This window comes from Dendrobates tinctorius, unplaced genomic scaffold (genome assembly GCF_039654945.1).
Source record: "Dendrobates tinctorius isolate UK_male_01 unplaced genomic scaffold, ASM3965494v1 ptg000216l, whole genome shotgun sequence".
NCBI lineage: Eukaryota > Metazoa > Chordata > Amphibia > Anura > Dendrobatidae > Dendrobates > Dendrobates tinctorius.
The window spans coordinates 7,373,487-7,386,686 of NW_027361883.1; the positions used below are offsets into that span (position 1 = coordinate 7,373,487).

General features: G+C 46.2%; 1 protein-coding gene across 1 annotated transcript in view; it reads left to right on the top strand.

The window, feature by feature from the left end:
* LOC141058893 (vomeronasal type-2 receptor 26-like) overlaps positions 1–13,200 on the top strand; it is a 48,197-nt gene that overhangs the window by 21,016 nt on the left and 13,981 nt on the right. The window lies entirely within an intron of this gene.

Here is a 13,200-nt window from a genome sequence, read left to right on the forward strand (position 1 = left end):
AGCCGCGGACCTTGTCGGGTAAAGTAAAGTACTCTACATTTCCTTTTGGCTGCCTTTCCGGTGAAGATTGCTGTGGTTAGTGGCTGAGGTACCTAAAGGTGCCACACCTGTTGGCTCGCTAGCTGAGTCCGTTGTAGACTACACTGGGCTAGGGGCCAAGACCCTTCTGCGACCTGACATCCGTCAGTGTAGAATGAGCCCCACGGGTGGCTCCCACCCAGCCCATGCCTCTGGGATCCCTTCCCTGTACAGGGAGCTTCTTTCTGTATCTATTCCTTCGAGCAGCTCCTCCAGACCAAGAGCTACTCCACATACATCCTTCCACCTCTTCCCCAATGGAAGACTCTCCTAACTTCCCTTCTATTCTCCCACTCTGAACCCTCTAGCTCCACCCACCTCCCAACACCCTTTATGACCCAAGCAGGTGTTATCCAGGGTCCGTGCTACTCTAGGGTGTGTGTTGGATGCAGGTGTAAGGCTATGTGCACATGTTGTGGATTCTGCTGCGGATCCGCAGCGGATTTGGCCCTGAAGATTCTCCTGCGGTGCACAGTACTATTCACACATGATAGGATTAGATACACTGCTCAGCAGACAGTATCACACAGGATAGGATTAGATACACAGCTCAGCAGATGGTATCATACATGATAGGATTAGATACACAGCTCATCAGACAGTATCACACGTGATAGGATTAGATAAATGGCTCAGCAGATGGTTTCACACAGGATAGTATTTCACTGTGTGCAGAATTATTAGACAAATGAGTATTTTGATCACATCATCCTTTTTATACATGTCCTACTCCAAGCTGAAAAGGCTTGAAAGCCACCTGCCAATTATGTAAATCAGGTGATTTGCATCTCTAATGAGGAGGGGTGTGGTCTAATGACATCAACACCCTATACACCCTTTTCCAATCTCTGCTCTGAATCCACTCCTGTGTCTCCATTCAATGTCAGCAAGCAGTTAATCCTGAATGCTATCTGTGTTTTCAACTCTGCAAGCTTATATCTGGTAACCAGCTTTTCCAATCTCTGCTCTGAATCCACTCCTGTGTCTCCATTCAATGTCAGCAAGCAGTTAATCCTGAATGCTATCTCTGTGTTTTCAACTCTGCAAGCTTATATCTGGTATATAGTTTTTTCAACTTACTCTGCTTGTCCCCTTATGTTGTGAGGTCAAGAAACTTTTTAAAGTGCTTTATGATCCATGTAGTGCTGGACATGTGTTTATTTGACCACAACATTTTATTGGGTCCTGGTGTCTCAATTTAGTGTGATTGATTAACGAGAAGAGAGCCAACAAAAAAGAAAAAAAAAAAAAAAAACTTAGCCTTAACCTCCTATATATTCAGACCTAGCTAGGGGGAGCATTTATGCAGGGGGCATTTATGCACATGTAATCGAAGTACATGTATCAAAGTACTATTGGCAGTTATAACATGGCAGTTAGACAGGGCAGGAGACAGGTAAGACATTTATATACATCTACTCCCTATACATTTGGAGTACAACAAATATATACCATATGCATTTGTGTAGTTTATATCCTGGCCTCTGCATTCACACACATCCACCGCCCTGGCATTAACTCTCTACACTCCATTCATATCTGCCCCTCGCTTCTTTCCTCTCCTATGAATAGCACTCACGCTCTTTTCGCATTGTTAAATTGCACAGATCCAGTCAGTCCCACCATTCAACATCAGAGACGCTCTCACAAATCACTTAACCATCTGCTCACTCTTTCTATCCTCCTTCTCCTAGTCGCAGGAGACATTGCTCCCAACCCTGGTCCGCCATGTTATAGAAAGTCAAACCCCCCGACTGCTACACTCAGAAACCCCTCTAATCTTATTAATATTCCCTGTATGCCATCTGTCTCTCTTAATTGTGCACTTTGGAATTCTCGCTCAGTGTGTAACAAACTCTCCTTCATCCATGACTTCTTCCTTTCTAATTCTCTTAACCTCCTGGCACTTACTGAAACCTGGATCCAGCAGTCAGACACTACCGCTGCTGCTCCTCTTTCATACGGGGGGCTACACTTCTCTCATACCCCAAGATCAGACAATAGAGCAGGTGGAGGCGTTGGTCTGCTCCTATCATCAAAATGTACCTTTCAGGTTATCCCTCAAGTACCCTCACTTGTCTTCCCTTCTTTTGAGGTCCATGCCGTCAGACTCTACACCCCCCTCTCCATGCGAGTGGCGGTGGTGTATCGTCCTCCCGGCCCCTCCCATCAGTTCCTGGATCATTTTGCCACTTGGCTTCCACATTTTCTCTCCTGTGACATCCCTACCCTCATCATGGGAGATTTCAACATCCCCATTGCTCTTCCCCTCTCACCATCTGCTACTCACCTTTTATCTCTAACCTCCTCATTTGGCCTTTCGCAGCTTACTAATTCTCCAACGCATGAAGACGGAAACTCCCTCGACTTGGTCTTCTCTCGGCTTTGTGCAGTGGATGATTTTGCAAACTCCCCTCTCCCGCTCTCTGACCACAATCTTCTTTCATTCTCTATAAAGAACTGCCAGGCTGCTCAGGTCACCCCCACTGTCCAGACTTATAGAAACACACAGGCCATTAACACCCAGAAACTTATGAAGAACTTGCAGTCTTCATTGGCCCCTATCTCCTCCCTCTCATGTCCTATTTCTGCATTGAAGCATTACAATAAAACACTTCAAAGTGCCCTGGATGAATTTGCACCCCCTATAAATAGAACACCACAACGCAGACAGCAACAACCCTGGCACACTGTGCAAACACGTTTCCTGCAGCGGTGCTCCAGGTGCGCCGAACGTCTGTGGAGAAAATCCAATCTACATGAAGATTTCATCCATTTTAAGTTTATGCTTAGAACATACAACACTGCCCTTCACCTCTCCAAACAAACCTATTTCAACACCCTCATCACCTCACTGTCAAATAACCCGAAACGTCTCTTTGACACTTTTCATTCTCTACTCAATCCAAGAGTACAGGCCCCAACCACAGAGCTCAGAGCTGACGATCTGGCTAATTACTTCAAAGAAAAAATTGACCCGATTCGACAGGAAATTATCTCCCAATCACCTCATACCACGCACTGTCCTCCCTCCCCCACTGCATCTAGCTCACTCTCTGATTTTGAACCAGTCACAGAAGAAGAAGTAAGCAGGCTCCTTGCATCTTCTCGCCCAACTACTTGCACCAGTGACCCATTTCCGTCACATCTCCTCCAGTCCCTTTCCCCTGCTGTCACCCCTCACCTAACTAAAATATTTAACCTCTCTCTCTCTTCTGGTATTTTTCCCTCCTCATTTAAGCATGCCATCATACATCCACTACTTAAAAAACCATCCCTCGACCAAAACTGTGCCGCTAACTATAGACCTGTCTCTAATCTTCCCTTCATCTCTAAACTCCTGGAACGCCTGGTCCACTCCCGTCTTATCCGCTATCTCTCAGAAAACTCTGTTCTCGACCCTCTCCAATCCGGTTTCCGCTCTTTACACTCCACTGAAACTGCCCTCACTAAAGTCTCTAATGATCTGCTAACAGCTAAATCAAATGGTCATTACTCCATGCTAATTCTCTTGGATCTCTCTGCAGCATTCGACACTGTGGATCATCAGCTCCTCCTCACTATGCTCCGTTCCATTGGCCTCAAGGACACCGTTCTCTCCTGGTTCTCCTCCTATCTCTCTGACCGCTCCTTTACTGTATCTTTTGCCGGTTCCTCCTCCTCTCACCTTCCCCTTACTGTTGGGGTCCCCCAAGGAACGGTTCTAGGCCCCCTCCTCTTCTCCTTGTACACTGCCCCTATTGGTCAAACAATCAGTAGATTTGGGTTCCAGTACCATCTCTATGCTGATGACACCCAATTATACGCTTCTTCTCCTGACATCACGCCAGCCTTTCTAGAAAACACTGGCGATTGTCTAAACGCTGTGTCTAATATCATGTCCTCACTATATCTGAAACTGAACCTGTCAAAAACTGAACTCCTGGTGTTTCCTCCCTCTACTAATGTACCTATACCCGACATTGCTATTTCTGTGGGTGGCTCCACTATTACTCCCCAGCAACAGGCCCGCTGTCTTGGGGTCATACTTGATTCCGAGCTTTCCTTTGCCCCCCACATTCGATTACTGGCTCGCTCTTGTCATCTGCACCTCAAAAACATTTCTAGAATTCGACCTTTTCTTACTTTTGACTCTGCAAAAACTCTTACTGTTTCTCTTATTCATTCTCGTCTTGACTATTGTAACTCTCTTCTAATCAGTCTCCCTCTTACCAAACTCTCCCCTCTCCAATCTGTCTTGAATGCTGCAGCCAGGATCATATTCCTCACCAATCGTTACACCGATGCCTCTACCTTGTGCCAGTCATTACACTGGCTACCCATCCACTCCAGAATTCAGTATAAACTTATTACCCTCACCCACAAAGCCCTCCATGGCTCAGCACCACCCTACATCTCCTCCCTTGTTTCAGTATACCACCCTACCCGTGCCCTCCGTTCTGCTGATGACCTGAGGTTAGTATCCTCAATAGTCAGAACCTCCCACTCCCGTCTCCAAGACTTTACACGTGCCGCGCCAATTCTTTGGAATGCACTTCCCAGGTCAATACGATTAGTCCCCAATCCCCACAATTTTAAGCGTGCCCTGAAAACACATTTTTTCAGACTGGCCTATCGCCTCACCACATTAACCTAATCTATCCCTGTGTGGCACAGCCAAAAGTTTTACCATAACCAGATTTCCTGCATCATGTTCCCACATGCTTTATGCATCCATTAGCCCTCTGTGTCTGTACTGTCACACACTTAACATTATGGCTGGTCCATACAATCAGGTCAACTGTTACCACCCACCTTTCGTGTCTCCCTTTTTTCCTCATAGACTGTAAGCTTGCGAGCAGGGCCCTCATTCCTCTTGGTATTTGTTATAATCTACTGTATGTGATTATTGTTATGCTGTAATGTCTATTGTCTGTATAAATCCCCTCTGAAATGTAAAGTGCTGCGGAATATGTCGGCGCTATAAAAATAAAATTTATTATTATTATTATTATACACTCACTGGCCACTTTATTAGGTACACCATGCTAGTAACGGGTTGGACCCCCTTTTGCCTTCAGAACTGCCTCAATTCTTCGTGGCAGAGATTCAACAAGGTGCTTGAAGCATTCCTCCGAGATTTTGGACCATATTGACATGATGGCATCACACAGTTGGCGCAGATTTGTCGGCTGCACATCCCTGATGCGAATCTCCCGTTCCACCACATCCCAAAGATGCTCTATTGGATTGAGATCTGGTGACTGAGGAGGCCATTTGAGTACAGTGAACTCATTGTCATGTTCAAGAAACCAATCTGAGATGATTCGAGCTTTATGACATGGCGCATTATCCTGCTGAAAGTAGCCATCAGATGTTGGGTACATTGTGGTCATAAAGGGATGGACATGGTCAGCAACAATACTCAGGTAGGCTGTGGCGTTGCAACGATGCTCAATTGGTACCAAGGGGCCCAAAGAGTGCCAAGAAAAAATTCCCCACACCATGACACCACCACCACCAGCCTGAACCGTTGATACAAGGCAGGATGGATCCATGCTTTCATGTTGTTTACGCCAAATTCTGACCCTACCATCCGAATGTCGCAGCAGAAATCGAGACTCATCAGACCAGGCAACGTTTTTCCAATCTTCTACTGTCCAATTTCGATGAGCTTGTGCAAATTGTAGCCTCAGTTTCCTGTTCTTAGCTGAGAGGAGTGGTACCCAGTGTGGTCTTCTGCTGCTGTAGCCCATCTGCCTCAAAGTTCGACGCACTGTGCGTTCAGAGATGCTCTTCTGCCTACCTTGGTTGTAACGGGTGGCAATTTGAGTCACTGTTGCCTTTCTATCAGCTCGAACCAGTCTGCCCATTCTCCTCTGACCTCTGGCATCAACAAGGCATTTCCGGCCACAGAACTGCCGCTCACTGGATTTTTTTTCTTTTTCGGACCATTCTCTGTAAACCCTAGAGATGGTTGTGCGTGAAAATCCCAGTAGATCAGCAGTTTCTGAAATACTCAGACCAGCCCTTCTGGCACCAACAATCATGCCACGTTCAAAGGCACTCAAATCACCTTTCTTCCCCATACTGATGTTCGGTTTGAACTGCAGGAGATTGTCTTGACCATGTCTACATGCCTAAATGCACTGAGTTGCCGCCATGTGATTGGCTGATTAGAAATTAAGTCTTAACACACAGTTGGACAGGTGTACCTAATAAAGTGGCCAGTGAGTGTATAAGGTGTGTTTGTTAGGTAACTTCCTTTCCTTTGGCAAAATGGGTCAGAAGACAGATTTGATGGACTCTGAAAAGTCAAAAATTGTGCGATGTCTTGCAGAGGGATGCAGCAGTCTTGAAATTGCCAAACTTTTGAAGCGTGATCACTGAACAATCAAGCATTTCATGGCAAATATCCAACAGGGTCGCAAGAAGAGTGTTGATATAAAAAAGGCGCAAAATAACTGCCCATGAATTGAGGAAAATCAAGCGTGAAGCTGCCAAGATGCCATTTGCCACCAGTTTTGCCATATTTCAGAGCTGCAATGTTACTGGAGTGTCAAAAAGCACAAGGTGTGGCATACTCATATACATGGCCAAGGTAAGGAAGACTGGAAAATGACCACCTTTGAACAAGAAACATAAGATAAAACGGCAAGACTGGGCCAAGAAATATCTTAAGACTGATTTTTCTAAGGTTTTATGGACTGATGAAATGAGAGTGACTCTTGAGGGGCCAGATGGATGGGCCTGAGGCTGGATCAGTAAAGGGCAGAGAGCTCCATTCTGACTCAGTGACCAGCAGGGTGGAGGTGGGGTACTGGTATGGGCTGGTATCATCAAAGATGAACTTGTGGGACCTTTTCGGGTTGATGATGGAGGGAAGCTCATCTCCAAACCTACTGCCAGTTTCTGGAAGACACCTTCTTCAAGCAGTGGTGCAGGAACAAGTCGGTATCTTTCAAGAAAAACATGATTTTCATGCAGGACAATGCTCCATCACATGCATCCAAATACGCCACAGCGTGGCTGGCCAGTAAAGGTCTAAAAGAAGAAAAAATAATGACATGGCCCACTTGTTCACCTAATCTAAACCCCATAGAGAACCTGTGGTCCCTCATAAAATGTGAGATCTACAGGGAGGGAAAACAGTACACCTCTCGGAATAGTGTCTGGGAGGCTGTGGTGGCTGCTGCACGCAATGTTGATCATAAACACATCAAGCAACTGACAGAATCTATGGATGGAAGGAAGGTGAGTGTCATCGTAAAGAAAGGTGGCTATATTGGTCACAGATTTTTTTGTTTTTGAATGTCAGAAATGTTTATTTCTAAATTTTGTGTTATATTGGTTTACCTGGTGAAAATAAACACGTGAGATGGGTATATATTTGTTTTTTATTAAGTTGCCTAATAAATCTGCACAGTAAGGCTAGTTTCACATTTGCGCCATTTTGCGCAGCATTTTTTGCGCACTTGAAACGCTATGAAAAAATGCTTGCAAACGCATGTCAACGCAGTGATTTTTTTAAGCATCAGTGTGCGCATGGCAACAAAAATACACAGCGTTTGCATGCGTTTTTGCATGCATTTGCGTTTTTTATGCGCATGCGTTGTCTAGGTGTCGCATTTCACAGGATGAAAATCCTTGCAAAATTCTTGAAACAGACTCCACCATTGGGACACCAGTGGGCGTGTGTCATGGGAATTCTTTATATATACCCTGTTTACAGCTGAATTCTTCAGATTTGCTTGCTTTTTCCTTTGTCAACATGGATCTGGAAGAGTTTTCACTTCAACTTGGATCTGGACATCGCGCTGGCTCATGCTTTTGCATTTGCTTGCCAGCAACAAAGGGACAAAGGGAGAGAGAGACAGCGAAGACGGCAGCGGGGGCATTTGTGGATACATCCGATTATTGAACTCCGGGAGAGCCATGGAGCGTACCACACCCTCTACGGCGAGCTCCAAGCAAACCTGGAGAAATTTACTGACTATACCCGAATGTCCCAAGAAAGCTTCAGGGATTTGCTTGCTCGTGTTCAAGAATCCATCCGGAGACAGGACACACAGCTCCGTCGTGCGATTCCTCCTGAGGAACGGCTCCTGGTCACATTACGGTAGGTAATATTGAAAAACCAATGCCTGCATAATTTTCTTTGTTCTGCCATGTACTATTCCAAAGCCTGCAGAATTATTTTTATGGCATGTAGTAAACAAAAGCCTGCAGAATTATTGTTATGCCATGTACTATTTTTTTTATTATTTTAAAAAACCATATACATAAATATTAATTTTTGTCTTTCTCAGTTTCACAGATTCCTGGCTACTGGAGAGAGCCTCTCTTCACTCCACTTCCAGTACCGGATTGGAATAACCACCTTGTCGGCAATAGTTGCGGACACCTGCCGGGTTTTGTGGGACGTTCTCTGTCCAGAATTTATGCCCCTGCCCACCGCGGAAAAGTGGATTGAAATAGCTGAAAAATTCTGGACAGTCTGCAATTTCCCCAACTGTTTGGGAGTGGTGGATGCAGAGGTGTAGCTAGGGTTTTGGTTCAGGGGGGGCGAAACATATATATTCCATTATTGTGGTGTCAGTGCAGGCCACAATAAAGGAAGAGAGAGCATCACATGATGCTCCCTCTCCCATCATTAACCTCTTCCTCTGACACAGCGGGCGCACGATGACGTCACGTCATCGCGTCCCCTCTGTGTGCCGGTCTGACTGAAGCGCAGCTCCTGCTATCAGAGCAGAGCCGCCGCCAAAATCAGCATGGGAGCGAGGAGGAGAGGTGAGTATAGTTTTTTTTTTTTTTTAATTTATATAGTGAGTCCTGGTTGCATGATTATGATACCCCATATGGGGGGGCAGCATAATACCTGTATGAGCGGGCAGCATGATATACCCCGTATGAGGGGGGGCAGCATGATACCTCGTAGGAGTGCGGTAGTATAATACCCCTTATGAGAAGTGGGCAGCATGATACCCCATATAATGGAGGGCAGCATATTACCCCATATAAGGGAGGGCAGCATGCTACTCTATGAGGGAGGCTGCATTATATTCTGAAGGGGCTACATTATATTTTTTGGGGGCACTGTATTATACCATATGAAGGGGGCTACATTATAGAGAAAGAAAGAACAGAAAGATTAGAAGGAGAAAGAAAGAAAAATATTAGGAGGAAGAAAGATTAGAAGGAGGAAGAAAGATTAGAGAAAAAGAACAGAGAAAGAGAGGAAAGAAAGAACAGAGAGAGAGAGAGAAAGAACAGAGAGAGAAAGAAAGAACAGAGAGAGAGAAATAAAGATTAGAGTGAAAGAAAGAAGGGAAAGAAAGAACAGAGCGAAAGAACAGAGAGAGAGAAAGGAAGAGGGGAAAGAAAGAAAGAACAGAGAGAGAAAGAAACAGAGAGAGAAAGAACACAGCGAGAGAAAGAACACACAGAAAGAAAGAAAGATTCTATAAAGATACTATAGCAGCCCAGCTCCCATTGTAGTGCCCACCTGAGCCTCCCAGTGCAGGACATATCATGATCCGCTCACATGGCCGACATCCCAGAGTGCAAGACGATCCCGCTGTCGGAGGAGACGGTGATGAATCTGATGCATTCCCAGAGGTGCCTCCATGATTCCACCACAATCTCCTCCCGAAATTACCTCATTTCCGGTCAGCTTCCAGCACGTCACTTTCGGTGGAACATCATGTTCAAATTTTAAAGTGCTCCTCGGGGCTCTGCCATGTACTCATGTGTCCACGGGAAAATTAAGCTCCCGACAGAAAAATCGAGACGGTTGGGAGGTATGAATGCTCCCCACCAGACACCTTGTACACGCATAGCTCCACACACCTCATACACACACGGTTCCACTTTGTATGCCTCGTACACACACGGCTCCACTCAGTACACACATGGCTTCACTCTGTAAACCTTGTATACATGCGGCTCTGCTCCATACACCTCGCACACATGCGACTCCGCTCCATGCACCTCATACACACGTGGCTCAGCTCCGTACACACGCGGCTCCACTCCGTAACTCGTACACACGCGGCTCCGCTCCATGCACCTCGTACACACACAGCTCTGCTACATGCACCCTGTCAACCCCTCCAGAACCCACACAGAAACTTCCCTTCATCCAGCACCATGAGATCCAGCACAGCAGAGTCCTGCATACACTGAGAGGCCCCTGATCATGTGACCCCTTACTCCTCCCCTCCTGTGACCTCATCACAGGTCCTGTGCACCCAGAAGAGATTAGAGCTACGCTACTGCTCCAATCCCAGGACGCCATGACAACCAGCACAGCAGAGTCCTGCATAGTGCATACAGTGAGGCCCCTGACCATGTGACCTCAACTCCTCCCTTCCTGTGACCTCATCACAGGTCCTGCTGCATAGAAGAGAACATAGGGGCAGAGCAGGGAGATGATCGATTCTCCCTCTCTGCTGCAGATACAGTTAAGTGTAAATCTGGCTGGGCCCCCTCAGAGTGCGGGGCCCGGGGCGACCGCCCCCTCTGGTAGTTATGCTACTGGGTGGATGGGAAACACATCCGGATAATCAAACCCAAAAGACGTGGATCAGAGTACTACAAGTACAAAAAGTACTTTTCTACAGTACTCATGGCCATTGCGGATGCAGACTGTATGTTTGTTGCAGTGGACATTGGGGCATTTGGCCGTGGGAATGACTCCCAGGCTTTTAAAAACTCTGACATGGGCCGGAGGTTTTATGGGAACCATTTCAATTTCCACATGCCACAGCCTCTTACCCACACCGAAGGTCTGCCACAGCCATTTGTAATGGTTGGGGATGAGGCCTTTCAAATGTGCCAAAACATGCTGAAACCCAACTCCAGGCTGGACTTGGACCACAACAAAAAAATCTTTAATTACAGACTGACCAGGGTCCGAAGAACTGTAGAGTGTGCCTTTGGTATTCTTGTCTCCAGATGGCGCATTCTCACCACAGCAAATAATCTGAAACTGGAAACAGTGTATGAGGTGGTGAAGGCGTGTCGGGTTCTTCATAATTTTGCGATGGCTAAAGAGCACCCTAACTTTGAATTCGATGATACAGCTCCAAACTCATTGCCTGAATTCACTCAGCACCCTCTCAGGTCATCCGTTGAAGTTGGCCAAATGAAGGACCAAATTGTGGCCTACTTTATCTCAGATGTAAGATGGGTGGAATGGCAAGATCGAATGGTGTAAAAATGTTTTCTTGTGTGTATGTTAATAAAAAACCTGTTTTGATACCTGTACCGAGTGCACTGCTTTTATACACTCCAATACAATAATCACCTGCCCAGGTGTACCAGTGAATTCATGATGCTGTGTTTTGTATATCATGAATTTACTAGTACTCCTGACCAGGTGACTCTACATACACACAATTTGTATGACCTTTATCATCTCTACAGTTTGTGTTTAATTTGCAGCGACGGTGGAGATAATACAACTAATATTTGTGTCACCTGGCCTGATGTTACAAATAGTGATTTGGGGATGCTCTAGCATCCTTCACTCTTTATGACACCTGACCATGTGACTATAAATATTATTTGTAGGATCACCACTGTGGCTTGAGTATGAACGCAGACTGGAGAGATAATAAAGTTTATACAACTTCTACAATCCCCAGGCCTGGTGTCATGCTGAAGTGAGGATGCCCAAAATAACATATCCTGACTTCAGAATGTTATCACACATGGGCAGGTGAATACACATATGAGTTAAACTGCAGCATCGCTCCAGTCTGCGTGAAATAGATAATGCAGACTGAAGTGACGCTGCAGGTTAACTCATATGTGTATTCACCTGCCCAGGTGTGATATATAGTTATGATACAAGGCCAGGGTATTGTACATATGACGTGTATTTTCCCCATCATCTCAGTTTATACACCGCATACTGAATAAAGGATGTGACTAATTACAAGGTATATCTAGAATCCCCTGGCCTTGTGTCACAAATAGTGAAATGATGATGGTAAAAACACACCATCCTCAATTAACTTTTTATAATACCTGGCATTGTAATGATAGATAAGCCTTGCAATCAACACCACCCTCTATTCAGTCTGTGCAATATTTGCAGACACTAAAGGTGGTGAAAATACATGCCATATATTTGTGTTTTTGACTACACATATCTCCAGGAATGACACAAAACATGTGTCAGTAATGGAGCTATATGGTGGCAAAAATGCAAAGTGTACGGTGCAGTGTGTATAGGTGGAGAAAGGCACAATAACCAAACAGTATTATGGTAAACCAGAATTTAACATTTTTTTGGAAAATGAAAAAAAAAAAGGTTTATTGGGAACAACGTTTGGGGAAGATGGTGACACTTTGAGGGTGTGGAGAGGCAAAGAATGGCTGGAAGGCGAGGAAGGGGTTCTAGGGGAAGGTTTCGACGAAAGTATTGAGGGAAGGGAGCTCAGGGATGGAACTGGAGGCAGGGTGAGACACATTAAGAGGAGAGGGGGGGGAGGGACAGACAAAGTTTTTTTTTCTGTATCCGGGAGTCTCCTGCTTGGACCTCTTGGCACGCTTTGACTTTGGTGACATGCTGGACCTGGTGGAACTTGGGTGGCTTTCCACAAAAAAATGGAATGGGGATCACACTTCTGCTGCTAATGCTCGGTGGTGGCACTCCTAGCAGGAGGAGCGCTGGCGGTGCTCCTAGAAGAAGTGGTGGCGGTACTCCTAGAAGGAGGAGCGGTGGCGGTGCTCCTAGCAGGAGGATTGGTGGCGGTGCTCCAAGAAGGTGGATCGGTGGCGGTGCTCCAAGAAGGTGGACCGGTGGCGGTGCTCCAAGAAGGTGGACCGGTGGCGGTGCTCCAAGAAGGTGGACCGGTGGCGGTGCTCCAAGAAGGTGGACCGGTGGCGGTGCTCCAGACAGGAGCAGCGATTACCATGGTGGTTGCGTGGGAGTGTCCAGCAGCACTTGGATTTGGGGTGGTGTAATGGTGTCCGGCTTGGCTTGGAATGCAGGTGGCCCTGCAGTGGTATGCAGCAGAAGTCGATAATGTGGTGAAGCTAGCCAGTGGTGGCACAGTTGGAAATGACACTACTGACTGCTGCACGTACTGACTCTGCTGCACAGCCTGGAAGTAAGCAGTGTTGCAGGCC